We start from the raw sequence: 25,345 nt of genomic DNA on the forward strand, positions 1-25,345 counted from the left end.
GGATGGTCTTGAGTCTACAATAATCTGCTTTCCTATTTTACTTTCCCATTCACGATCATTGAAAGAATCAGCACTCAGGGAACTTGCAGGGCTGGATCTTTAAATGAACAATAATTTATGGCTTTTGAGTGAAGCCATTACTTGGCAGATAATGATGACCATTTTGAGGAATTAAAGACTCAGGCCAAGTCAAGGGCTCTTAATATTTGTAACTAATCATTAACTTGCAGGTAATGACCACCAACAAAATCCATTATTCCTTTTCCTGTCTGTTTAAAAGTATTTTAGGTGTGTTTTCCTCTTGGAGACCTGCTGCCGCCATCAGAGACTCTTTGGTTTGACTCTAGGGATAATCAGTCACATTTTCTTTGATAAGCCTGTTTTGGTTTCACTCATTGGTTGATGTTCTGCTGAAAAGCTGCCCATTTACTTTCACTCTGCTATTACATAACCACGTTAAGGAGAGCTGAGAGGCCAGGTCTTTGGAGCAGGGGAAGAAGGTAATTCATAGTGTCAGTAACAGCACAAACATTGCTTTGCTTTTGTTTTGCTTAGAGCTGTTGTGACCAATTTGCACCCAGTCTACTATCACCAGTTCATTTACACCTGCACCTTGTGGGTAAGTAGGGTTTTTGGAAGTAGGTTTAATAAGCTTTCAAATGCTATAAGACCTGAAAGGGAGGGGGATGCTTAAAGAAAATGTATTTACCAATCTGAACCTGCTGTTTTGAAAAGCAAGGTATTCCCATGAGACCCTAGGTCACAGGTAGGTGACAGAATGTTTGCTGTGCTGGTTTGTTAAGTCTGGAACTCCCTCCCCTGGATATTCAGCTCAGACCATCTCTGTCCTGTTACTAAAAATTACAGAAAATATTTCACTGGGGTGTTTTCTGTTTTAACTGTTGTTTGTGTCCATTAAAGGTGCCCCCATCCCCTCCTCTTAATAATGCTATTTTTATTTTGCCTCTTAATATTTCATTTGGCCTATACAAATGAATATATGATGTTTGTGATGTTTATGATGTTTACACTATTGTTTATTATAATGGTAACTGTACAGCAAGCTAGACTTATCAGTGGTGGTGCTGGGGGATGTATTTGTGGAACTCTAAATAACATGACTCGTGGTAAGGAGGGGGTCACAGTTCATAAAGAGGGAATGAAATCATCATATGGAGTGAAATTAATGTGTAATGTCCGTGATAATACTCAAGGCCTCATGACTCTGTGATTCCACAGCATGGAGTTTGCTGCAAAGTTCCGTTCCCCACCCGCTCATGGCTGCAGAATTGTGCCTCAGAATCTTAAGTTTTCATTGTTTAAAAAGTATGTCGCTATGACGGATGATTGTGAAGAACACTTTGAAAACATGAAGCAAGTGTAAATTAGTGTAGGCAGCCTGAAACAATAACAATAGTTAGCTCTGATATAGTGTTTTTTGCATCCATAGATTTTCAAGCACTTTACAAAGGAAGATGTAAAGTGGCCATATAACCCAGTTTTATTGGGACAGTCTTGATTTTTCATATGGTTTTCTATTGTCCCAGGAACTTCTTCAAGACACATATGTCCTGTATTTTAATTCCTTCTATCAAAATATTTGTATTGACTACAAAATATTCAAGATCTGTTGCTATACTGAGTAGGATATGCTCTAATTATTATATTAGCTTATTATTTGTATTGCAATATTTCCTGGGATCCCAAGATCCCATTGTGCTAAGCACTGTTCAAATACTGAACAAAAAGATGGCTCTGCCGCCAAAGAGTTTAGGAACAATCTGGTGGAAGAAGCATTCAGTGGTTGGGGTGTAGAGAAAAACACATAAAAGCTGTTCGTTTGCTGAAAGTGAAAGCTAAAGAAACTTGTTCAGTGTTTCATGATAAATACATTTAGACACAAAATTACTGGGGAAAGAACAGTGGGTTCTGAGAAACATGTATGCGTCACTGTTGAGTCAGAAGCTGGCAGTAGCAACATTTTTAAACATGTTTTTTCTTTAGTATGACATTCACAGACCTAAAATGTTGTCATAAAAGTGTCCCAGATTTTGACTTTTAAAATCTGATCACCTTAAGAAGGTTTTGTCATCCCCATTACCCAGATTGGGGGGAACTGAGGCCCAGAAAGGGGAAGTGACTTGCCCAAGGTCATACAATTAATCAGTGGTATAGCTGGGACTAGAACCAGGTTTCCTGTACCCCATCCAGGTCACTTCTGCCCTGTACACAAAAGTCTGAGAGATGAAATGCATCCCTCCCTCATTGCCAAAAGTTTCATGAGTGCTCCAAACCGAGATTGTCCCTCACACCTACTTAGAGGATAGTTAAGACTTTGGACTCCTATTTCAATGACAAAACTCCGAGCCTCCTTCCACTGGCAACTTCTTCAGTGCAGTTATGTGTTTTCAATGCATTCTGTAGCACAGTGAAAATTTGGGGGCAGAATAAAATTGTTTTTAATACTAAAAAACCCATGAAAGCTTCTCTTCATTTTCAAATTAAATAAAAAAGATAATTCCTAAAAAAAACAAACAAACAAAACACTTACCTGATGCCACCAGAAAATTTCTAGTGAGCCTAGTTGTAAAAATTAGGTCCAGCTTGCTGTGGATTACATTGGATCCTCATAACACTGAGTGCTCATATAGCAATTTTCATCTTTAAAGCAGTTAAGTCTCACAATTCTCCATTTTACAGACGAGGAAACTGAGGCAGAGAGGGTAAGTGACTTGTCTAAGACTATGCAGGGACTTGAGCCCAGATCCTCAAACTGAAATCAAAAGGGAATTAGGCACCTAAATCCCTCTGAGGCGCGTGGCCCTAGTGTAAGAGCTAGAATTAGATATCTGGAGTTTCTCTCTTTAAATTCAGAGAGACTACACTTCTCTGCTCTGAAACATACAGGAAAGTAACTTTTTGATTGTAGAATCTTCAAAAGAAAAACCAAGCAAAAATTCTGCCTGTCCTAGAATCAAAGGGTTAGAAACAACGCAAGGGTCATCTAGTTTAACCCTAGGCCAAGATGCAGGATTTGCTGTGGCTAAACCATCCAAAAAGATGGCTATTCAACTTCCTTTTGAAAGCCTCTTGTGAAGAAGCTTCCACAACCCCCCAAGTCAGTTTGTTCCTTATCCTACATGATCTCACAGTTAAAGTAAACATCTGCTTTTTTTAATGGAAAACATTGATATAGCTAATAAGGTAAGTTTCCAAATTCACCCGGACTAACTCTTTAACTGCATTTTTTCCTTTCTTTTTAATTGGATGCAATACCAGATCCTAATGAATTATAAAACAATTGTTAGTGAAGTGGCCATCTGCATAGTTATGATCTTTACTTCCCAGCCAGAAGATGGTTTGGATTGGATAGAAGTTCTTGTATTCTGTGACTTTGCTGGATCCATTCTGTTCTGAAAGTGTGGGAAGTCAAAGGCATTTTTTCTAAGACCATGATATGAGCAGGAATTATTCACTGGCTATGGTATTTGATTAACCATTTTAGAGCCCTTGGCTGTAGAGCAGAAAGTCCAAGGAAGGAAAAAGATGCTATGTGGGTGTGGGCTAGCAGAAAATAGTGGTGACCTTCTCAGCTGTGCAAACCCTAGAAGAATACCAGTGCTATCTCTGAAAGGCTAATCTATCCAAGGGAAGGACCAGCATGCTGAGGAAAAGCAAAACTCTTATTCAGGGAGCTTCAACCCAGTAAGCACCCATAAATCTTCAAATTTAGTTTATTTCCACACACACACACACACACACACATCCCATATTTTTAATCCTCTTGCTTGCTGCAACACTAATGGGAGTAGCTCCAAGATAAGGGATTCTGCAACCCTTTCTTGTCACAGAGCCAATTCTCCTCATTAGGTTCCCACCTCCTCTCTCTTTCCTCCCGCTAAGACTTGCCTCTTCACTTGTCACTCCTATTGCTAGCTATTCTAGCACTCCTCTGCCGTACACAGCCGGCACACAGCTGCAGCTTCTCCCCAAGGTCACCGACACGTGTAGATGTATCTGCTAAAAACATACCAGTGAGCTAACTGCTCACCCAACTCCCCTAGCTGCTGCTCTCCTACCCTTCTACTTTGCTGCCTCTCCCAAACACTGCAATCAATGTCACTGCACCCTGCACTTAATCGGCTTTTCAACTAATACGGCTTCATGCTCAAACCCTGCTGCTTCTCCTCTCCCACGAAGGCACCATATTGATATGAAGTTCTTTCAGTCAAGGAAGACTGGACCCAGAGTCCATTAGTTCCATTCCTTTATTTGGCCAGTCACTGAAGTTCAATTGTAAGTGCTCCTTCCCTCTGATGATGAGCTTGCTGTCTCCTCAGTAATCCCAACCTCTGCCGATCTAGGAAGTAAAGGACATTGTTTGGAGGAGTTGAACTGCTTCACTTAAACAAAAATATATGGAACAGAAAAAGGCTTTAGAAGGTTCTTTACCGTTTCTTAAAGGAGTTATTGATACTAACGAGTCTAAACAAACCAGCGAATGCTGATCCTTTAGACACTAAAACTAAATAATGTTGTCCTTATGTACTGCTCTGGTCCTCAATGGAAAGTGTTGCTATATTTGCTCGCTCCTCTTCTGGGAACATGACTGAGGTTGTTTAATGATACCAATAACTTTGTAATGACACTCAACATGTATAGGTCTCAGGAATGAAGCCTGCACTGGCACACATCTGAAGTGACATGGAATTTCACAAGTATTACCATCTGGCAAGAATTCCATGTGAGTGATGGTACTGAATTTTTAATCTCCTAGTACTATGAAGTATGACAGGCTATTGATAATCTAGAGTACACTGTGTACAAGAGCCAATAGTTATTTCCTTATGATCTAATTCATTTTAGACTGGGCAGGGAAATGATACATAGCTCACAAATATGTCAATCTGGAGTGGTTTCTGTCAACTGGGCCTTTATTCTGTCCTTTTCTTGTGTATGTCACAGGGCTGCTTTTTATTAGAGCTCTTTATAGGAAATGAGAGAGAATCATTTTACATCCTGCTCAGAAAAAATGGCATCAAACAACTTCTTCAAAGTTCACACAAGATTTCCTTAGAACAAATAAATGCATACATAGTTAAATCAATCCCAGCTAATTCAGGATTTAGTAAACTCTGCCCTTAGTCACACATTCTACTATTCCCAGGCAGAATAAAGAATTGGTTTATAGGGGACAGTGGTGGAGATGAAAAGAAACAGAAAATAAAACCCTTTGGAAGGATGCAAATGCAGCTCTGGAGATGTAAGAATTTACTGCAGAGTAATATTTACTGCACTTGCTTCCTGGATTAGTGTGGAGAACACACATAGATTTTTTTTTTTTTCTCCCTGCAATTCAGAGGTTCAGCTCAGATAGTTTTTGAGGATGGGCCAAAGCTGAAATCTTATCCAAACATCTTCTTTTCACAAACTTCAGCAGTTCGGAAGCCAGATCTGAGACACCAGCAAACAAGGATTTGCAAAACCAACTCTAAATCCAGATCTCTTAGGTCATGTCTACTGAGTATTGAAAAATTTGAGTGTATCCAAACTCTGAGCATCCCTGAGGACTCTTCCCACTTTCCTAAACATATGCTGATGGCTGTGGAAATTGTCTTGCCTTCCTTGTGACTTCTCCATCCCCAGCACCTCACTTAAGAATAGACACACATTCTAGTAGGTCAAAATGGGGGAAACTCATTTTAATATGGGAATTCGTACACGATTCATTATTTTTTAAGGCCAGAAGGGACCATGCTGATCATCTAATCTGCCTTCATGCATAACACAGGTCATAAAATTTCACCAAGTGACCTGCATCAAGCCCATAACTTCTGTTTGATTTAGAGCTTGTCCTTTTAGAAAGACATCCAATCTTGATGTTCAAGACTGCAAGTGCTAGAGAATTCATCACATCTCTAAGTCGTTCCAATGATTAACTACCCTCGCTATTAAAAATGTGTATTTTATTCCTCGTCTGAATTTATCCACCTTCAGTTTCTAGTCATTGGATCTTGTCATGTCTTTTTTTTTTTTTTCTGCTAAATTAAAAATACCCTCTACAATCAGAAATCTCCCTAAGTAGATACTTGATTGTGATCGATTCACCCTTAATCTTTTCTTGGATAAACTACATAAATTGACCTTCTTTAACTTCTAGGTGTAATACAGGTTTTCCAGACCTTGAATCATTCTTTTGCACTCTAACCCTTTCCCATTTTGTCAATATTCATTCTGAAAAGTGTGGAATCCAGAATTGGACACAGTATTCTAGTAATGTTCTAGCTAACTCGGTATAAAAAGGCACTACCACCTCCTTCTTCTACTCAACATTCCTCTGCTTATATGCCCAAAGATCCTAGCACCTTTGAAGCAGCTATGCATACTTCTTTTTTTTTTTAAAGGGTTTTATTCTCTTACAGATGTATTCTAGCCAATCCCATCTAAAACCTCCTTTTGTGCTGGTCCTCAGGGGGCTTCCTCTCCCTTGAGCTGAGTTTGATGCCATGTCCTCCATACACATCCCCCCCCCATATTCCATTCATATCCCATAGTTAGCCTTCTCTGCAGCAGAACTGCACTGGTTCTGCTAAGGCAGCCTTAGTCAGAAGGCAGCAGAATAGTCAGAAGAGGATAAAAATATGAGGCAGTGCAGGATTCTTTTGTGTTAATACTGCATACTCCTTTCTTTAAGGATGCTTTTCATCTATGAACTACTAAAGACTTGAAAAGAAATGTTTTTTCAAGGAAAGTAGTAGAACCTGATCTTCCTCGTTGGGGTCCTCTTTATAATAAAGTCTCTAGCTATTTCATATCTGAGGTCAGGAAGACTCCACTCTTCTTGCATTTCTCCTGCCATTTCAAATGATGTATAAACATTTGCTATAACATTGTGTCAGTGTGGCCATGTATCTTTTCATAAATGAAAATATTTTACTAGGTCAGCCAATCATGTTAATGACTGACAGCCTCCCATGGAGCTGTTTTACAGCTTTCCAGGGTAGGGCTTCCCAATATTTGTCCTTTTATGTCAAAATGTTGTTGCCATGGTGAAGTGTCAATTTCATTACAGTTATTACAGGCAAATGCAATGCAGCCTCTTGTTGACTTGATAAAAGGTATTTTTAGAAGGTCTTGATAGTAATCAAGACATTTGTCTTCTCACCTCAGTGTAGTGCTAGATATTCTAATTTTAAGCAACTTTGATTTCTTAATTAAAACTTATAAAGAAATTGCCGAAATATACCATTTTGTTGCTGATATCAAGGAATATCAGTGAGAGTTTTTTGTTAATAGGCGATAAGTTCTCCAGAATGACTCTGAGTCTCTCCTTTCTTGCATATAGGAATGTCAAAAATAGAACCTATGAAACTATAAAGGAACAGCATTTAATATATAAAATGTATTGTTGCCATTTGGTCAGTGAACTTGTTTGTAGAGTGCCTAATACAATGGGACTCTGATCTGGACTGGGGCCTCTGGGTAATATTGCAATACAAAAAGTTTAATAATGAGTTTCTAATTGCCTTCTCTGTGTGCATACCTAACACCCACTGGAATCAACAGGCATTGCATACACAACAAGAGATTAGATCCTTAAATTTGCACATTTCATTGAAGCAAAAACTGGAAATGATCATGTTGACGTTCCTTTTCTGACCCATTGTATCATTACAGCAAAACGAATTAAATGTACTGCAGCTTCTAAAGCTGTTTTTATTATGTTTGTATTTGCAGAAACAACATAAGGTCTTTTGTGACCAGTGAGCTCACTAACTATTATACTACTGAAAGCACAGGAATAAAAAATTTAAGTACTGCAGTCCAGCCTCACCTGTCTAGATTTATAACAAGAAGAGTGATGCAGTTTTTGAAATTGACGCAGTTAGAATGAAGTGAACAGTAACTCTAAAATAAGGTTTTGTAAAGAACTCAATAGTTCCATGATCTTTGGTGCCAGATTTTAAATGTTTTTAGAAACAACAAGACTAAGGTTTTCTACAAACAAATTTCACTTTAAAAAAAAAAAAAAAAGCCCAGCAACAAATCAGCATTACTACTAATAATAATGTTTACAGAATGTATTATTGCCTGCTTTTTATATCACTTTCAAATAGAAAAATTCAGTTTATACAGTAACTATATGCTTTGCAAATCAAGGCCTACAGTTGTATTTTCTAGATTTTTAAAAAGGACAAATGGATGTTCAGTAATTCTGAGGGAATTATGAATGTCTTGAAATATGTCAGAGGGAGGGAAAGGAGTACATTGGTGGGATATAGTGTCTTTCACTATTACTGTATTGATTAAAATCCAGCCCAGGTGATAGTATCATCTGATGGCTGCTGTGTGATCTTTGTAAACAGAGTATATAGTGTAATCCCAGGTCACATAAATCCCCAAACTTGACAATAATGGTCAGTCTTGTTAGCATGATTATGGAGAATGAACTCTTCTTTTGCCCCTTAAGCCAGTGCCTCCAGGGCAGGGGCCGGGCACTATGGCAAAGCAGCTTATATTGCTGCTACCCACACTGCAGCAGTTCTCAGTACAAATGGAAAGGTTTGGTCCGCAAAGCTGCGACCTCATTGCCATTCAGAAGCACTACCTTCATTTATATATGGCAAAGTGGTATTTTGGCTTCAAAAACTAAAGGGGCTTGTTAGTAAAGATACAAATTTGTCACTGTGTTTTTACTATTACAAATATCTGACATCATTTTAGTTTAATTCTCAGCAATGTTACAAAGGAGAGACCGTGCTGACCATGGAAAATGTGTCTTAGATAAATAATCTCCAAGCATCTCATATGTCTGAGATCTTTGTGGGCACACACAGAATACCTCTACAATGGGCAGTGGCCGCCATAGTGAAGAGAACATACAGTAGAAAAATTAGCTGTATCATCTAACACTGCTCAGAGGTAGTTTAAAAACACCTGTGTCCTGTCTAAACTGCAACCTCCAACTTTGCTACCACTGATGAGGAATAATGGGAACTTAAGTTCCCTGTGTAGACAAGGCCACATTGACTGACTGGCACCACACAGCCTTCCTTAGTCAAAGAAGCATGCTTGACTGGCAGCTGATGATGTGTCCACAGGCAGCTATTCGGAAACTGTGCCCACAGATCACAAACACATTTATGCTTCTTAGCACCACAGACTCCAGCTGCCAATGGAAGTGCACAGTCTCTCTGTGAAATCTCTTAAAATGAAAACATCAGAGATTTTAACATTTAATATCTGATTATAAAGATCCATTTTAATGATCAATTACTTTAAACAAAAGAATTCAATCAGGCATAAATTACTATTTCCTCCCCCGTTTGCTTCTCCTACATTTACATGAGTGTATGTTAGTGAACATCTCAACCCCTGTGTATCTTTCTAATGGCAGAAATGGATCTGTTTGTTTTGGCTTCATATTTTGGCATTATTGGCAGTTTGAGGTGGGCTTTTTTTTTATTGTGGGGGGGGGGGGTTGTGGTTGTGTTTTTTGGGGGGGAGGGGGGTTTGTTCTCTTCAAATCTCTTTCATATTAGTAATGACATTTACCTAGTTTGAGGGAATTATATGAGAGATGAAGCCAAAAACAGCCTTCCTGAGCTGAACTGCCCTCTGTGAGAACATTGGAGAAGTTTACATTAGGAACCAGATCCAACCTTCGCAATTGGACCCATCTCTAATAAAAAAAACTGAAAACAAAGATATAGCGAGAGACCAAAAGTAAAAGTCACTCTACCTGAATTTCTAGAGTCCCTTCAGACAAGAGAACGATAAAGATTTTTCTTATGTATTTTTGTTTTTAGAGAAGGAACTCCCTGTTGAAAAATCATCCTGTACATTTCCAGTTTCACTGAATATCTATTTCCAAGATCCAAACTGTCAATCTTTTTGGTTTGACACATTTTTTAAGCTAAGAACCACGTTCATTGTTACTGCTGTTTAATAATATGAGGGTCATTTGAAGGGCTTTGTTTGAGAGACCTTTCAAGCAAAGCCAAGGCAGCAGTTTTCTTGGTTGTAGACAAAAATACATTAAAACAACCAAGGGAGCTATTACTTTTCCACATAATTATTTTTAATGTCTCACTGGACATGTATGAAATGCCTTTTGGTTCCTGTGGGAGAATTGCTTTTTTTTTTGTTTTGTTTTCACATTTTTTAGTGTGGCCTTTGTTAAATATCTGTTATGTTTTTCTTCTGTGCAACCCTCACCTCAAAAGTCCTTCTTATAAACACAAGCAATGTCCTTGGGAACATGCTTCCAGCATAGCCCACATGGTACATGTAGTTTTGTTACTGGTTGCCAGGCCATAAGACACTAGCATTCTCTAGGTCTACTAGAAAATAAGAGGAATAAAAGGGGGAATCCAAAATGGAGCAGCCTCATGTACCTGGTATTAAAATAGTCTTCTAAGATCCTTCCAGTTTCTTCTAAAGGGGGAAGATGGGCCGAAAAGAATCAGTGATTTAAATGACAACACATTTTTCTCTTCTATAAAGAAAGCAAACTGGAAAAAACGGCACATAAATCAAAGCATACTCCCATTCGCTCTGTATCTTTAAAGAAAAGACACAATTCTGTAAGATTCAAGTTTTAATATAATTCCTAAGTGGATGGTCGGGGCTGATTCAGAATATATATTATGGGTCTGCTGCTGCTTTATGGGGACCCATATTATGGGGTGAGAAGGGGAGCAGGCCCTCTCTCTAAACTTGAAAGCCAACAATGATTCCCATTGCACTCTGAAAGGTGAACTTGGGGCCCAGTCAACTCTGGCTCTCACAGTGGCAAGTGCACCAATTCCCTTACCAGATGTACAAATACTTCTGACAAAACCTCTTTCCAAAGGGTGGTGAATGTTTGACCAATCCCAATTGTACTGTGCTATTGTAAAAGTCAGACTCAAACGTACAACACGGGGCGTACAATTGCCATGGACCAGCCCTAAATCTAGAGCTCATGAAGGTGTATGTGAGGTTGGTTTGTTTGCTTGTTTTTTAAACATGAAGGTGCTATGGCTTTTATGTGCATCTACTGCACCTTTGAAAACTGTGTATTCTACATTGAAATCTCTTTCATAAACATCTGTTGTGTTTTCCTGGGACTGTGGTGTTTTGGGATTCCAGTGACATTGCCTATCCCTTCTCTTACAAGTGAAAAATCCAGACTCTGAGTTGTCTTGCTCAGTGACACGAATGATATATTTATTATAACCTAGATCTGTTTCAGTTCTGTCATCTTCCAAAAATGTCCTCTTCAGAGACCGTATGTGGTGAAAATCTCACAAGGGGGGAGGTGCATGTTTTGAAGAAAAATGGTTGCGCTTACAAAAAAAATATGATGGTCTTTCTATAAAAGTGTATTTTTCAGTTGGATTTGGACCCAACTTCAGATAGATGGTACTGCTAAGTTCCGAAGGACCAAAATAAGATTTTCAGCATCTGCAGTTTAACTTATCTGGTTATCTATATTTGAAGTCTCTCAGTCTCTGAGCTTACAAAATTGTAAGTTTTTGTAAGTGAGATTTAATTGTGTAATAAGGTCTAATTTGTGGAATGATCTTTCTTTAACTCATGGAAATGCATCACACAATTCCAACATTAAAACAGTTTCTACTGGCTCTCACTAGATCTAGTATGATGATAGGAGCAAAACAAAGGGTCACTGTGTCACAAAGTGACATGTTTTTATAGTGTTTTAAGCATGAAACTGGTTGACAGGAGTTCCTGAGTTCTAGTCCCATTTCATTTCTCCCTTTGTGGGCCTTGGGCAAGTAACTTGTATTTGCCTCAGTTTCCCTATCTCAGAAATTGGAATAAGATATCTTAATGGTATTTAGATAATGTTTGTGAAGTACTCTGAACATACATACCATTTACAGTGATTTTTATTTAATTTGTGACTAGTACAATGGAACTAATATAGTTAGGGCATTGTTTGGAGAAAATATTATCTGAAAAAATGATCTAGCAATGCCATTCAAAGCTTCCTATGCTGATGTGACAATATTGTGTTCATTTGGACTACCTCAAGATGATTCTCGCTCAACATGATTCTGGAGCTCCAGATGTCATTATACCCAGAATATTGAGTTTGATTCTGAGTTTTTCTACACCAGAAAACCTTGGGTGGATGGAGCTCATAGAAGAAAGAGAAGGTTTATGAGGAAAGATTAAGAGAACTAAATACATACAGCTTGGGTAAGTAATGATTGTGGTAGAGGGACAAACCAGCCTAAAGCTATCTGAAGCATGTAAACATGAAAGATGGAGAAGAACTATCTAGGATCTTACAAGTGGGTACAATGAGTAATAGATGAAATGACCAAGAAGAAAGAAAGAGACAGAGGAAAAGCTTCCTGACCATGAGATCTGTTATATTATGAAATAGTCTTACATTTCCCAAATCATAGGGCTTCCCATGGAATTCTTGACTCTTAGAACTTCTGAATGGATGATGCTTCTCCATTAATGTTGTGTTGCTACTGACAGATCTAAACTTGCTTTTCTAGGCTTACATTTTCAAATGTGCATGTGCAGACTGTATGGGCCTGATCCTGTGTTATTGAAATCAGTGGGAGCTTTGCCATTGACTTTAACGGACTCCAAATCAGATTGTGTGCATATAAATCAGGTAGTTACATGTGCAGCTGGGCAGTTAGACTCAAATGCACATGTATACACAAATTACTTGATTTGCATGCCCATTTGAACATGTAAATTAGGTGCACAAATGCATGTGCATTTGTATGTGCAGTTTTGAAACTTTGGGCCCTAGTTTTAACAATTCTGTATGGAAATTGCTTATATGGAATGTTGCAGTAAGTGTCAGGAATTCTGAAGGTGTATATGCACGCACATGTGTCTTAAACAGAAATTGATAAAATACTGGTAAATTACCACAATTTATTCAAGAACTTTCATTCAGCAAATGTAGGTACCAAAGAATTAGTACTCTTGTTGGTTTCCCCATTGTTCATCATAACCAATGTTTTTTGAACATTTTGCTACTTCTGAATAGCATTGTTTCACTTCTAATTCCATGTTTGGCTGAAACTGGTTCCAACAGCAAATCTGAAAGAATAGTACTGGATTAAAAATTCTGCACAAGTTTTAGCTGAAATTAAACCTACCAACCAATTGCTGCTTTTACCTGGACTGCTGTCCAGGATTTTCTGTAGTTAATTGATAAGACTGAAAAATCATTTTGATTTAAACGATCTCGAACAAGGCAATAACTGTATAAAGGTCAAAAAGACGATGTCTACAAAATACTATGTTTGGTCTGGGGAACAAAATTCCTGGATAGAGAAAAAGGAATGACAGCCAGATATTTCAGGATGCCTTTTTCTGAGTGTACTTTTTTTATATATACTATGCAAAGTATGCTGCTTGTGTGCAGTGCAGGCACACACAACAAATATTCATCTATGCAAGTAGATCATCAAAACAAGTAGAATTCATTGCCCTCCCTATCCACACCTGAGGCCAAGAATTATGCCTCTTAGAGTGAGGCAATGAGATAAATAACTGCTAAGAAACCTTTTTGAAACTGTACAGAATCCAACATCTGCTCTGTTCCCAAGAGCTAATAGTTTGGAAATGTGGATCCTCTGAATTTGGAAACAAGTTACAAGAAATGTGAGTTTCTTCATGTGAGTTAATCCATGAATAAATCAAAATATCCATTTCTTATAGATAATGCAAGGAAAGAGTATATTCTTATTTGAATGTAATATTTATTATCTCATGAGGGCATGATTAAATCTATATCAATAGATATATAACTTGGATTTACTGAGATATATCTAATTTCTACTAAAGGGAAAAAATAAATCACTTAGATCTGGAACAGTGATCACAACGGAAGTTTCTTTTATAAAGGATTTATGGAGACTTGAAGTCAGTATTACATTTTGAATAAATGCACTATTGACCAGTATCAGATTTCCATTGGTTTTATCTTGTTTTTTCTAAGCAACTGCTCATAAACTTTTTTTTATATCTTGATTAGCGTGATGGTGCTACTTGCAAATCTATTCATAGAGCTATTAATCAATGGTGTTGTAATCTAAAGAAATGAGTTGCACTTATTTGTTGTTCCTTTCATTGTTTCTTACAAAGCATAAATTACAAACTGACAGCGTCTTTGTCCCTTGCTTTTTCTGTTTCTTTTCCACCAATGTGTTTAATATTTTGAATAGAGATTAGGTTAAGGCATCACCTAGGTAGACCTAGTTCTGATCTGCACATCCATTGAGCTCCACAATGAAGCAATGAGGGGGGGGGAAGAAGACCAATAATGCTCTGTTTGGTCTAAGACTCCCTGACTCAATGGTTATAGCAGACTTCCAATGTTTCTCTTTAATTCCTGTGTTCTAACATTTTGCAAATAAATAGCAGAATGTAAGCATTGGTTATTTTTAAGATTTTTTTTTTTTTTTTTAAAGGCCAATTTAATCCTTAATGTAATTCCATTAGGCTTACACTAGAGATAAATTTGGCCCTTAGACTCTGCTTTAAAGAGTGATTTCTCCCCTTCCCCTTCCCCCTTAAACTCTGAGGCTGGGAGAATTGGAATTGACGTTATCTGAACTATAAGAAACCAATGTGTGCTGCTGAACCCAGTTTAGCTGCAAGTGTAAACAAGGCTGACAAACAGGCAATACTACTGTGCTGGGGTACTGCAATACTACTGTGCTGGGAGCCATATAAATACCAGAACAGACAAACTGCATTCAGCATTATTTCAGAACCCATTGTTAAAACCTACTCAGAACACTGATAGTAAAGACTTTTGAAGGGATGAGAGGAAGGAGCTGAAGTTGAGGGGAGTTACAATTGACTGTCTACCCTCAGCAAATTGGTTGGATGTATGTGCAACAGCACACACCTGAAGGAAGAGTTGGCTTTAATGGGGAAGAAGAAGGAGGGAAGCAAATTTTATGTGTGTGTTTTTTGTTTTTGTTTTGTTTTGTTTTGTTTTTTGTTTTGGGGAGGGAAGGAATGATTCCAGATAAAGGACTGGGAGAAGTCACTTTTTGAAGTTGCTTTTTATTAATTGCTTCCAGCAATTTATTTTTCAAAAACTATACATAAATGATTAAGGTATTGGCCATCAGTATATAGACTTCATTTCCACATACTTGAATGAGTGTTTTAGGTGGATCCATTTATACAGGGCAGAGAGAGAGTGTGTCGGCAAGCATTGTAAACATTTGCCTGTATAGGAGTACTCTGTTAAGCATGGAGTACTCTGTTAAGCATAGGGAGCATTTGAATTCCAAGCATGATAAACCTTGATTGAATTAAAGGATCTATCCTTTACTCTGATAGACGTCAAAATGATTGTGCCCCTACGGCCTGAGGGCATGGGATCCTATACCCAAGCTGTGAAGCCATAGTATAGACACTCTGTGGCTGGTACTGTAATATGAGGGTTACAGTAGCCCTGGCACTTTCTGCACTCTCCCCTTAGCAGATTGCATGTGTTGGCCACTAGATGCGAATCCATCTGCTCCTCCTGCACACTAGGGAACAAGCAAATCTCAGAGTTTTGCTCTGTGGTGCCCTGGGGGTACTAATATCTTGCATGGGTTAGCTGCATGAGGTCCCATCATGCAATGGGACTCCACTGGTTCTACCACATCCCAAGTCTTCCACAGCTGTTATTTAGGCCATAGCACTGGGACATCATTTTTGCTGTGGCTCTCCTTCTCAGCCAGAATATCAAAACATGTCACCAACCACTGCTGTCCCTACAACGTTTGGTTATTGCATATTTTAAATACGGACAAGCTCATTAATTTTAAAATGAGGGAACAGTGAAAGCCTGAATTTATGAATATATGTAAAATATACCAATGCCTGTTTGTCAGACAGAAATACCAGAGAAAAAACAGTTTTGGGAGAGACCTGACTCACTGATGCTGCACAAAATACAACAGTATGCATGTATATAGTACTCTTTATCCAAATGCCCTTGTGAAATAGGTAAGTATATCACTATTTCCATTGTACGTGTGAGTAAATAGAGGCACACGGAACTAAAACTCCTGGATTCTATTCATAGTCTCTGCTTTAACCACTGATCACACTGCTACAGCCTTCATATTCTCTGGTTCTGGTGTCACTGAACATCCTTATGCAGCGGGACAAAGAGGACACTCTCTGAATTCCCCCCACAAAATGGAACCAAGATCCCAGTTAAACAAGGGCCTAACTTTAATGGGACTACTCGTGCTTAAAGTTCAGTAGGTGCTAAAGTGCATTGCCGAAGTCTAAGGATGCAGCCACTCACTTGACATCACTTCCTCTGTATCTATAGGTTTAGAACAAGATTCTAGAGAAGTGGACCAGATTCTCAACTGGAGGAAATTGGCAGAACTCCAATGGCGTTACACTGTAGGCCAGATTCTCAACTGGTGTAAATCAGTTTATCTTTGTGTAGGTTACTATACAAAGAGGTGCTCAAGACTAAACTGAAATTAGGACTTCCCTTGCATTGTTAAAACATTTATTCAGAAATAAAAACAAAACATGATGCCATACATGGTAGGAAAAAAACGCTTGGGCCTAATCCATTGGAGACAGTGTTGTAGAATAATTCACCCTTAGGCCAATGCTGCCCTGTAATTTTGCTAAGGTTAGTGAGACCTTGAGTTATCTTCTATATCAGTGCCAGTCACAACCAAGCTTCATTTACTCTTCAGAGTTGTCATAAGTATTCTGAGCTCCGTTTTAGTGACTTGGCATAATGTGCTTATTTTAGCTAGACCTTTCCCACCTCTTTTGAATGTGTAAATCCTTCCATTGCGTTCCAGATGTGTATCTGGATTCACAGACAAAATGCCAGATGGCTGAGTTCTCATAAATTTTATAGGGGACAAGGGTGACTTGCTACTCTTTCATCTACATTATTATATTTAAAGGTGAATCTGCTTTTAAACTGTATTCTACCAAGCTATAGATCAGATTAATTCCTTGGCTCCCAATTAGCATATTTGAAAGTAGTCATTTCTGATTCATTCAATGACTTAGATTATCCTTTCACTATGTAATAAATTACATACTAATTTCAAATCTGTCAGAGAAAAGGATGAAATCAAGCTGCAACATGTTACCTAAAGTTAAAGGAAAAAAGCATATAACGTGCCAACTACTAATAAAATTTCTATATAATTGTTTTAGCTACACTAAGTATATCTCTGTACATCTGAGACTTTTAAAATGCCATATATACCAGATCTGAAAGCTGTTATTGATATCTAGTTCTATATGAACTTTTATTCACCAGAATCTTGGCGAGGGCGAGCTGCATTGGGATAGTTTATGGCCTTATGGAGCTCGATGATTTACATTAGTTTTGTCTTAGCAGTATGCTAATAAATTTAACAGAACCCCTGTACTACCTAGTACTTCATTTTAGTCTATTTCCATCCAGGAGGGGTGCAAGGTGAGACTAAATAATAGGAGAAGAGTTACTACACAAAGTGGAATGATAGCCGCCCAGTTATTTATGGCACCATTAAAAGGGGCAGACACATTGTTGTTTTTCCTACCAAATATTCAAGCATAGAGCATTATTGTAGCCTTTATCAGATTCCTCAAGGTGAAAGAACGCTTAGGAAACCTATATATTGGTTAAATCTTTCAATGATTACACAATTAAACCCAGTTATCAAGAAAATTAGGCGAAGAAAATGTAAAACAATGAAATAAACCTCGGCTGAGCGAAAAGCACTGAAGTATTATCAAACATCGAGAAATATTTTTTTTTTCCAAAAGAACATTGTTTCCTACAGGTGCAGAATAAGTAACTCCCCCCCCCCCTTCTCCACAAAGTTGAATCTGGGGTCAGAAGTTCTAATTGTAACCTCAGACTGGAATTCCAGATGGTGTGTTCAGGACTAGCAGCAAGTCTCAGTTCATCAATTTCATGTGCTCGAGTATCTGCTCTGGCTATGGCCCTGACTCCATTCCCACTGTGGCATTAATGCAGAACAAATTGAGACATATCCTCTATATAATTAGTTCCAGAATTTCAAAGATTTACGGTAAAATAATAGAGTAAACTCCCCAAATCTGTCTTATTTTGGCTTCTACAGAACATGGGAACACTTTGCTGTGGCATATTTACTGTAGTGCTGTACAGCACTGACATTGGAGCAAGTGAGGGAAGAAATAGAGCTGCAGCAAACTTGTTGTCAGTTGCTAATACTGGTGACCGCAACCTTCTATAAACTCCAGCGCGGTCTCCGAGCAGTTCCCGAGTGATCAGTCAGCTCCTTGCCGTGAATCGACTCCCAAGGAAGACCACGCAGCACAACAACGACAATGCAGAAGAAACCAGCCACCGAACCAGCGGGAAATTTCCACGCAAAAGCCAGTGGATTTCTGCACTCGACAGGAAGGTACGGAGCAGCCTGCAGCATTGGGATCTGGCCAGTGCCTACAGGCCAGAGACAGTCTGTCATTAGGAAAGGAATTCCTTATAGTGGACTGGCCTGTTCATAAATATCCAGACAACTGGCTCGGCCTCGCTCTCTCGGGCAACCCCAGCGCAGGGATTTTAGGTCCTACACGCCACGTGTGGCTCGGTTACGCTGTTCGGGAGCAGAGCGAGCGTGTGTGTGCGTGGAACCAGAGCTTGTTTGGTTGGGCGGAAAGAGTTGTGTGCTTGGGTCAGACATTTTAAACAACAGTTGATCCCTCAACCCCCCACCCACCCACCCTTCCAGGAGACAACCGCAGGCAGGGCAGCGGCTTGAGATTTTTCAAAGCAACGCGCAGGGAAGATTTAAGGAAATCCGCTGCTGAAAATCTCCATCCCAAAAACCTCTGCCGTGTCCCGCTTGTATAGTGCAGTAGCATCGCTTCCTCTGCTGCGGGGTGATTAGCCGTGGGCACTTCGCCGTGCACGCTGACCGCCGCGAGCACTGCACCGCCACTACCCCGCGAGCGGGGCAGGAGAGGCACGGACAGTAATGAAGCGGTATTGCTTCAGCTTCATTTTTCATTGGCCCACATCTTGGGATTCCAAAGCCTCTGCAGTCCAATTGCATGCCTGCTCCGGGATCTAATCCCGCATACTCTGGTACTCTGCTGAGGCCACAGGGAGGTCACTGGCACTATTTATTACTTTGAAGTTCCTTCACTAAGGAGTACACGATTCTTGACAGATAGCTGGGTTCCTGTCTGTTTTTACAGTTGTACATGGCTTGGAAGGTTACAGAGGAAGCAGGCTAGAGACTGGCTGAGAGTGCTTCTAATTCCCTGGTGCCGATGAGCTAACAGAGTCCAGCCGTGCTTTCCTTATATGTTGATGACAGCATGCCACAGTTTAAAGGAGGAGGCTGGGGGGAGAGGGAATCCCTTTCCCTTAGAGCACACTCCTTTTGATCTCACAATAATATATACATATCACAGGTACTGGAGACTCATTGTATCAAACATTCCTTTACACAGTTGTTTCCTGCCCTCGCAAAGTCATCTCCCCCCCCCCCCCCTTCCCTGGTATCTTCCCTGGTCGAAGAGTGAACTTAAAGCTTTGTTGCAGATTGGAGCCCAAGGAGCATGGACCACTCCATGCTGGCAACAACCTCTGATTTCGCCCCTCTCCAGCAATCTCCAGCTGAGGAAGCTTTTTGTCTCCCCCCAAGGACATTGAAAATCCTGTTCTCCTGATCCCGGCCAACGCCAGCCTCTCGAGTTGGGCTCAGCCTGGGTCCCAGATCTTGTACCTTGCTGTGGAGGTGGAGATGATAACTGTTTCCAACACGGCTCTCTAAGCCGGCTGCGGGGCGCGTTCTGAAACCCATCACCTGCCCGCGGGGACACACAGCTGGCTCGCAGCAGCTGTGGGGCCAGAGCGTGCCATTCGTTTTAGAGCAGCGCTTTCCCCTGTTTCCACACTTGGGGGCGGAGGGGGGTACAATGAGGAGGGAGCCCTACAACGAGGGACAGGCTAGCAGGAGTCCTGCTGGTCCTTTTAGCCCGGCTATTTCTATTCAGCTGAGGCAAGAGGCTGACAGCGAAAGGGCAAAGGGAGGGACACGACGGGTTCCCAGCCGGTTTCAATGAAATTGACCCATGAACTACGTGGAAAATAAATATCTGCCCTGAGTTTTCTAGTGCTCAGCCGAGAGCACGGCCGCGTATTTGCAGGCGAGGAAGGAACATTTTACAGAGGAGGCTCGTCCTCGAAACGCAGACGCTCACATTTAAAATCTGTCTCCACACCCCACATTTGCCTGAATCCTCCTCTGAGCCCAGTCACTGGCGGATCCGCTCCCTTCAGGCTGATGCTGCATTGATTTGTAAATAACCCGTGTTACTGTAACCTCCGCTGCAGGCGCATTTTAAACGCCAGAATAAACGCTCGCCCCTGAGGCTCGGGAGGAATGCAGGATCGGGCCCGCTGTGATTAATTTCTCTGCCTCTCTCAGCCCCTTTGCTCCCTGCGCCCTGGACTCCTGGAGATGGTTCGCAGCTTTGTTTCTGCTGTCTTGGCACTTAAATAATCAAACCCTGATCAGCTCCCTGAGTGAAAGGAGACAGATCCCTCTGTCTGCGCTGAACAGCGAGAACAAAGATTGGGATTGTTGGGAATTTATCTCTGTTTAAGTCATTCTCCCCCATCCCCAAGCCATGAGCGGATCATTTATGGAGTTTAGGAAAGCGGAATAAGAATTATCAGTCCATTAATTGGTGGGATGGAAGGGAGAAAAATAAGAGAGGAAAACGCAGGAAGAGGAGACACTCCAGCAGTGTGAATAGTTGGTTCCCAAAGCCAGTTTTGCCGGGGATCTAGACGGAATCTCTGCACCAGAGCCCTGGAATAATACATGTTTCTGGGCATTAGTAAAGAGCTTTCGCAAGTAATTATTAAAAAAATTGGAAGAGAGATTAAACCTGCTGCAGGGGTTAAACCTATTTTTAAGTATGAGAGGGCTGGGTGAGACCTAAAGTGGGAATGGGGCACCTGCCTACTGGAGCTCTCACACCTTCCTCTGAAGCATCTGCCACTGTCAGAGAGGCTACTGGACTAGATGGAGCAGAAGGCTGATCCGGTCTGGCACTATCGATGTTCCTATCTTTTGTTCTGAACTGTTAAATGTTGAGTAACTCCGTGACTTCAGTGGAGTTACTCCTGATTTACACTGGTGTTTGACTAGAATCAGAGCTCCCCATTTTTAAAAACGGGGACAGATGTAAAGGCTCTTTTTGAAATAGGGACGGTCCCTGGACCTTTTCTAGCGGAGGACTTTGCTCCTGAGATCTGAAAATGCACTTGGGAAGGACCCGTTTCCTTCGCGGCCCCCCCCCACCGAGTTTCCCTGGAATCGCTTTAACTCTGGAAGAAGGCTACTCTGAGCTCAGTAGATTTGGATGCATGTACTAACCCCTTCCTGAGTTATCGGACAGACTCCTGACCTTGACATTTAGCTCTTCTTTGAAAACAACTCCAACAATAAACTGCGGCGATGGCAGGAGTATTTTTAACCTGCTGCCCTGTTGAATGTGAGGAAATGGCTGCTGCACATGGTGGAGATGGGCTCGCTATGATCTCTCTGTTGACTTTTTCCCCCTGGTGAATGGCAAGGGAGAGCTAGTTGACCGGGAACAGATTTTCACCCAGCCTTTTCACTTCCATGCTTAACCCAGTGGGTACAGACAAAAATCGAAGTCTCCCATTTGATGCTTCTTTGTGGCTTTGATCTGTGGGATCTTCTCGGGTGGCAGTCGCTGGGCATCGCTGTTGGGAGGTACATGCCCCTAAATCTGACTTTAAAAAACCCCAACTTTTAAAAGCGATGCATTGATCGATTCAGGATGTCCTCCTAGCCTCTAGACAGTCTATGTAGATTTAGCATTCCAGCTGGGGTCAGGTGAAACTCTCGTAAAGACTGTATGTAACCTGTGCCAGTTACAGCAAAGAAGATCACACACAAGCAAGCAACATTTCAACTTCTATCACACCCAACTCCACATGTATCTGTAATACACCATCGTTTTAACAAATTAAACTTGTTTTTTGGGAGTACAAACTGACTTGTTTCCCTACCCTCACCTCATCCGGTCAGCCCCTAGTCACAGCTGAAGCAGCTGTATTGGTTATAAAGACAGAAGCAAGAGGCTGGGATTTATTTGCTCCTTGTTTTGGCTCAAAATTTGTTTGTTTGAGTCTATCCACTTAGACATGTATTCAGCTGAGAGAAGTGAAGATTTGGAAATGCTTTAGTAAATCTTCCTGACAGTCTGAATAATGCAATCCTGCCAAATGAGGAAATTACCTTTTCTGTTCAGTGCGATTTCTTGCTACTTAAATAAGCAAACAATTTACTAGTTTAAAGAACAAGATGGTCCACTTTTAGGAAGACTTTGCGTTTGTATTAAGAGATCCCTAATCGGACAATTTTCAGAGGAAATAAAATGCTTGATATAAACAATCCATTTCCACGTTATGTGTTGTACTGTTCAGTACCGGAGGTTAATGATAAAGTACTTACAAATCACTGAAACAAGCAAACTGTAGCCAGCAGAATATTTACCTTTCATTGGCTCAAAAACGCTACTCGAGTTATAGGAACAAAAACAGATGACGATAACTTTTTCAGGACCAGGTTAATTTGTACCACATTAGGAAGTAGGAGAGGGAACAGAAATAAAAATATAAACTAATCAATGCAATCGAAGATTGAATCACCTGGATTCCCTTGGTTCTAATTTCATAAGCAATTTTCTGGAGCAAATACCATACAGAGTTCTCTTTAGTTTAAACCTCACTTAAAAAAATAACCCCCCCACACCGAGGCGATATTTGATTATTGCAATAGCAACGTTTCGCTGATTGCCTCTGGAGTAATACGTGTTTCCTTTTAGAATAGCAAGACCAATTTACATAGTCAAACCGTGATTTAGAAGACATTTGCTTAAACGCTATTTCTGAAAATTATGTAGCTTAATCACTTAACTAAAAACATTTGGTTGTGTTAAATTATTTAAGGAGAAAACAAATTCAGATCCTGATCCTTAAATTCAGTTATTTGCATTAATTCTTTTGTTTTTTAAAACATCACAAAGATTGTCAGTTCCGATTTTATAACTTCTGATGCCAAAGGACTGAAGTGAAAATTGCTATGTAGAATAGACAAGTTCGGTTTTACAGATAAATGCTAATTGGAGTTCTTTGAGGTTGAAGGATCTTTGAGATTTTTTTTTAAAGTTCCCAAAGCAGAAAGTTGCAGGGCGGGGGTTCGGGTGTGACCGCTGCTGTTTATTTAATACTTTACATGTCCCGTAGACATGTGGGGGGGAAATGCAAAGTACACCGAAAGAGGGATTTGGAATGTTTCACTTCTCATGTAATATCAAATGAAATATACATGGAATCTCAAAAAACACCTTCGCGGCATTATCAGAACCCGGTTTATATCAGGCGTTGAAAGCGTCTTTCAGAAGCAGATGATGTATTGGTAACTTTGAAAGAAGGAGGCACCCGCCCAGGAGCCCCTATTTCGTGTTTGGAAAGAGTTTCCTTGCTTTAAAAAACCGAACAAACCGCCAATACTTTATTGGGTGAGTGGGAAAGAGAAAACCACTGAGACAAACCACTGGGAGACCTGAAGATGGGTTTGTATCGGTTTCTTTCCCTGCAGTGTCTGCAGGCAAAATCCAATCCCATGGGCGAAACTGCCGCTTGTACCAGGAGCACCCTTTCTAGGGGGCAATTTCACACGGACCAGTCAGTGGGTGTTTCCGGCCAAGACTTTTTAGTGACCCCTTCCGCTGTAAGGGCCTGATCCAAAGCCCATGGAAGTCAATGGTCATACGGTCCCCATTGATTGCTGCGGGGTGTGGATCAGGCCCTAATTGCTCATCCTCCTGCCGTTTGTTTGGATTACATTGAGCGCGTTTCATCGCCAGGATGAGCACCTAAGCGGGAGAGCTGGAGTTAGAGCAGGGGGTAGGAGAGAAGGCGACCGGGGACACCTGGCCAGGGCAGGTGCTAACCTCAGCCGGACGCCAGCCCGGGTGCTTTGCGCTAACTCCGAGTGGGCGCTAACCAGGCGCACCTCCCTGCGAGCCAATTTCAGCTGGTAGCACACCAAGGGAAGGGGCAGGTGGGCTAAGATTTGACGTGGATTTCTAGGTTGCCACTTTGGGATCGCGCATTAGAAGCTGCCCTCCTTTGCGGAGGATGCTGGTCTGCCGGGGAAACGCGATCCTCCCTCCTTTCCTAGCCCCGCGTGGAAGAAGGGCTGGTGAGGCAGGGCTTCTCTCGGGGGAGAGCCAGGTGAATCCTTTCACAGCAAAGATTACACCAGCCCCGCTTATTTATGTGTCATGCTCTGCTGCAGCCTGCCTGGCGGAGTCCTTTCAGTGGGACTGGCTGTTTCATTTCAATACCAGTTGGCTTCCTAGAATGTGGGTCCTCGTTTTCAAGAGGCCGAAAACCATATTCCTCCGCACATGGAAGTATCACTGGCCCTTCCTCTGTGACTCGCCCCTTTGCCTTATTTGTGAGCCTCCTCCATCGCTCTGGTCTTCTCCTGCGGCTAGCTCGGTACTCTGACACCCTCAGCAGCCCTTCACAACTGTCACGCTGAAATAGGGGCTGCCCATGGGGGAAGTTCTTGATGTCTCCCCAATACCCGGGCAATGAATGCCGCCCTCCGCCCCACAGGACTGCCACAAAACCTCAGTCCGATTAGGCATTACACGACCAGGTCACAAGGGATCTTATTACCCTGAGCTCTTTATCACACTTACTGTAGAACTGAGTTCTTCCTGCCCTTCCCGGGAGCGTCCGCTTCCCCACAGGTGCCCGAGAAAGGAGCATTTCATTCCTCTTGGCACCTTGAGTAACGGGAGAGTTGCAATGAAAAGACACATGTTCTGCTTCTTTAAAAGGCCGCCTTTCACTCCTACTTCTGGCAAGGAAAAGATCTCGCCCCCCCCCCCACCCCCACTTTCCCACAGCCCCGGGTTGCCTGTCCCCATCCCCCCCTCCGCCCCTATCACAATTGTGCCAATAAGTGTTACACAGGCAAGCCGCTCGGATCTGAAATCCTTTAGCGTGTACTTACTGCCCACCTGGAGCCATCTACCCTGCCTGCCGCAGACTCCCTCTCCAGGCAAAGGGAAACACCAGGGACGCTAGGGGTAGATGTAGCGGTGGGAGTAAGGTGTAGGGTAGGGGGGGAGAGATTCTCCCAGCTCCCCCCGCCGCCCCTCCCCCCCGCGGGTTGGGTCTGGCTTGGTTGAGCGGAGCAGTCTCCGGCCAGCCCGCAGGCTGAGCTTGTGTGAATGGAGCATCAGAGGCCCTGGCTCCTCC

General features: G+C 41.3%; 2 long non-coding RNA genes across 5 annotated transcripts; one reads left to right on the forward strand and one right to left on the reverse strand.

Annotated features, from left to right (window-relative positions):
- The first annotated feature begins 451 nt into the window (after nt 1–451).
- LOC137142665 (uncharacterized) lies at nt 452–20,028 on the forward strand. 4 transcript variants are annotated; one of them, XR_010916983.1, is made up of 3 exons: nt 493–619; nt 18,114–18,419; nt 19,216–20,028. It is a non-coding gene; the product is annotated as an uncharacterized lncRNA (long non-coding RNA). The 4 variants fall into 4 exon arrangements; XR_010916981.1 differs by having other exon boundaries at nt 452–500; nt 18,114–20,028; XR_010916980.1 differs by having other exon boundaries at nt 18,114–20,028.
- LOC137142666 (uncharacterized) lies at nt 3,991–25,317 on the reverse strand. The gene is made up of 3 exons (XR_010916984.1): nt 25,098–25,317; nt 24,781–24,867; nt 3,991–4,360 (listed from the first exon to the last, which is right to left on the reverse strand). It is a non-coding gene; the product is annotated as an uncharacterized lncRNA (long non-coding RNA).
- Nucleotides 25,318–25,345: the final 28 nt, after the last annotated feature.

The sequence above is a fragment of the Emydura macquarii genome, unplaced genomic scaffold, assembly GCF_026122565.2.
Source record: "Emydura macquarii macquarii isolate MOO-44397 ecotype Brisbane River unplaced genomic scaffold, CSIRO-AGI_Emac_v2 contig_3240, whole genome shotgun sequence".
Lineage (NCBI taxonomy): Eukaryota > Metazoa > Chordata > Testudines > Chelidae > Emydura > Emydura macquarii.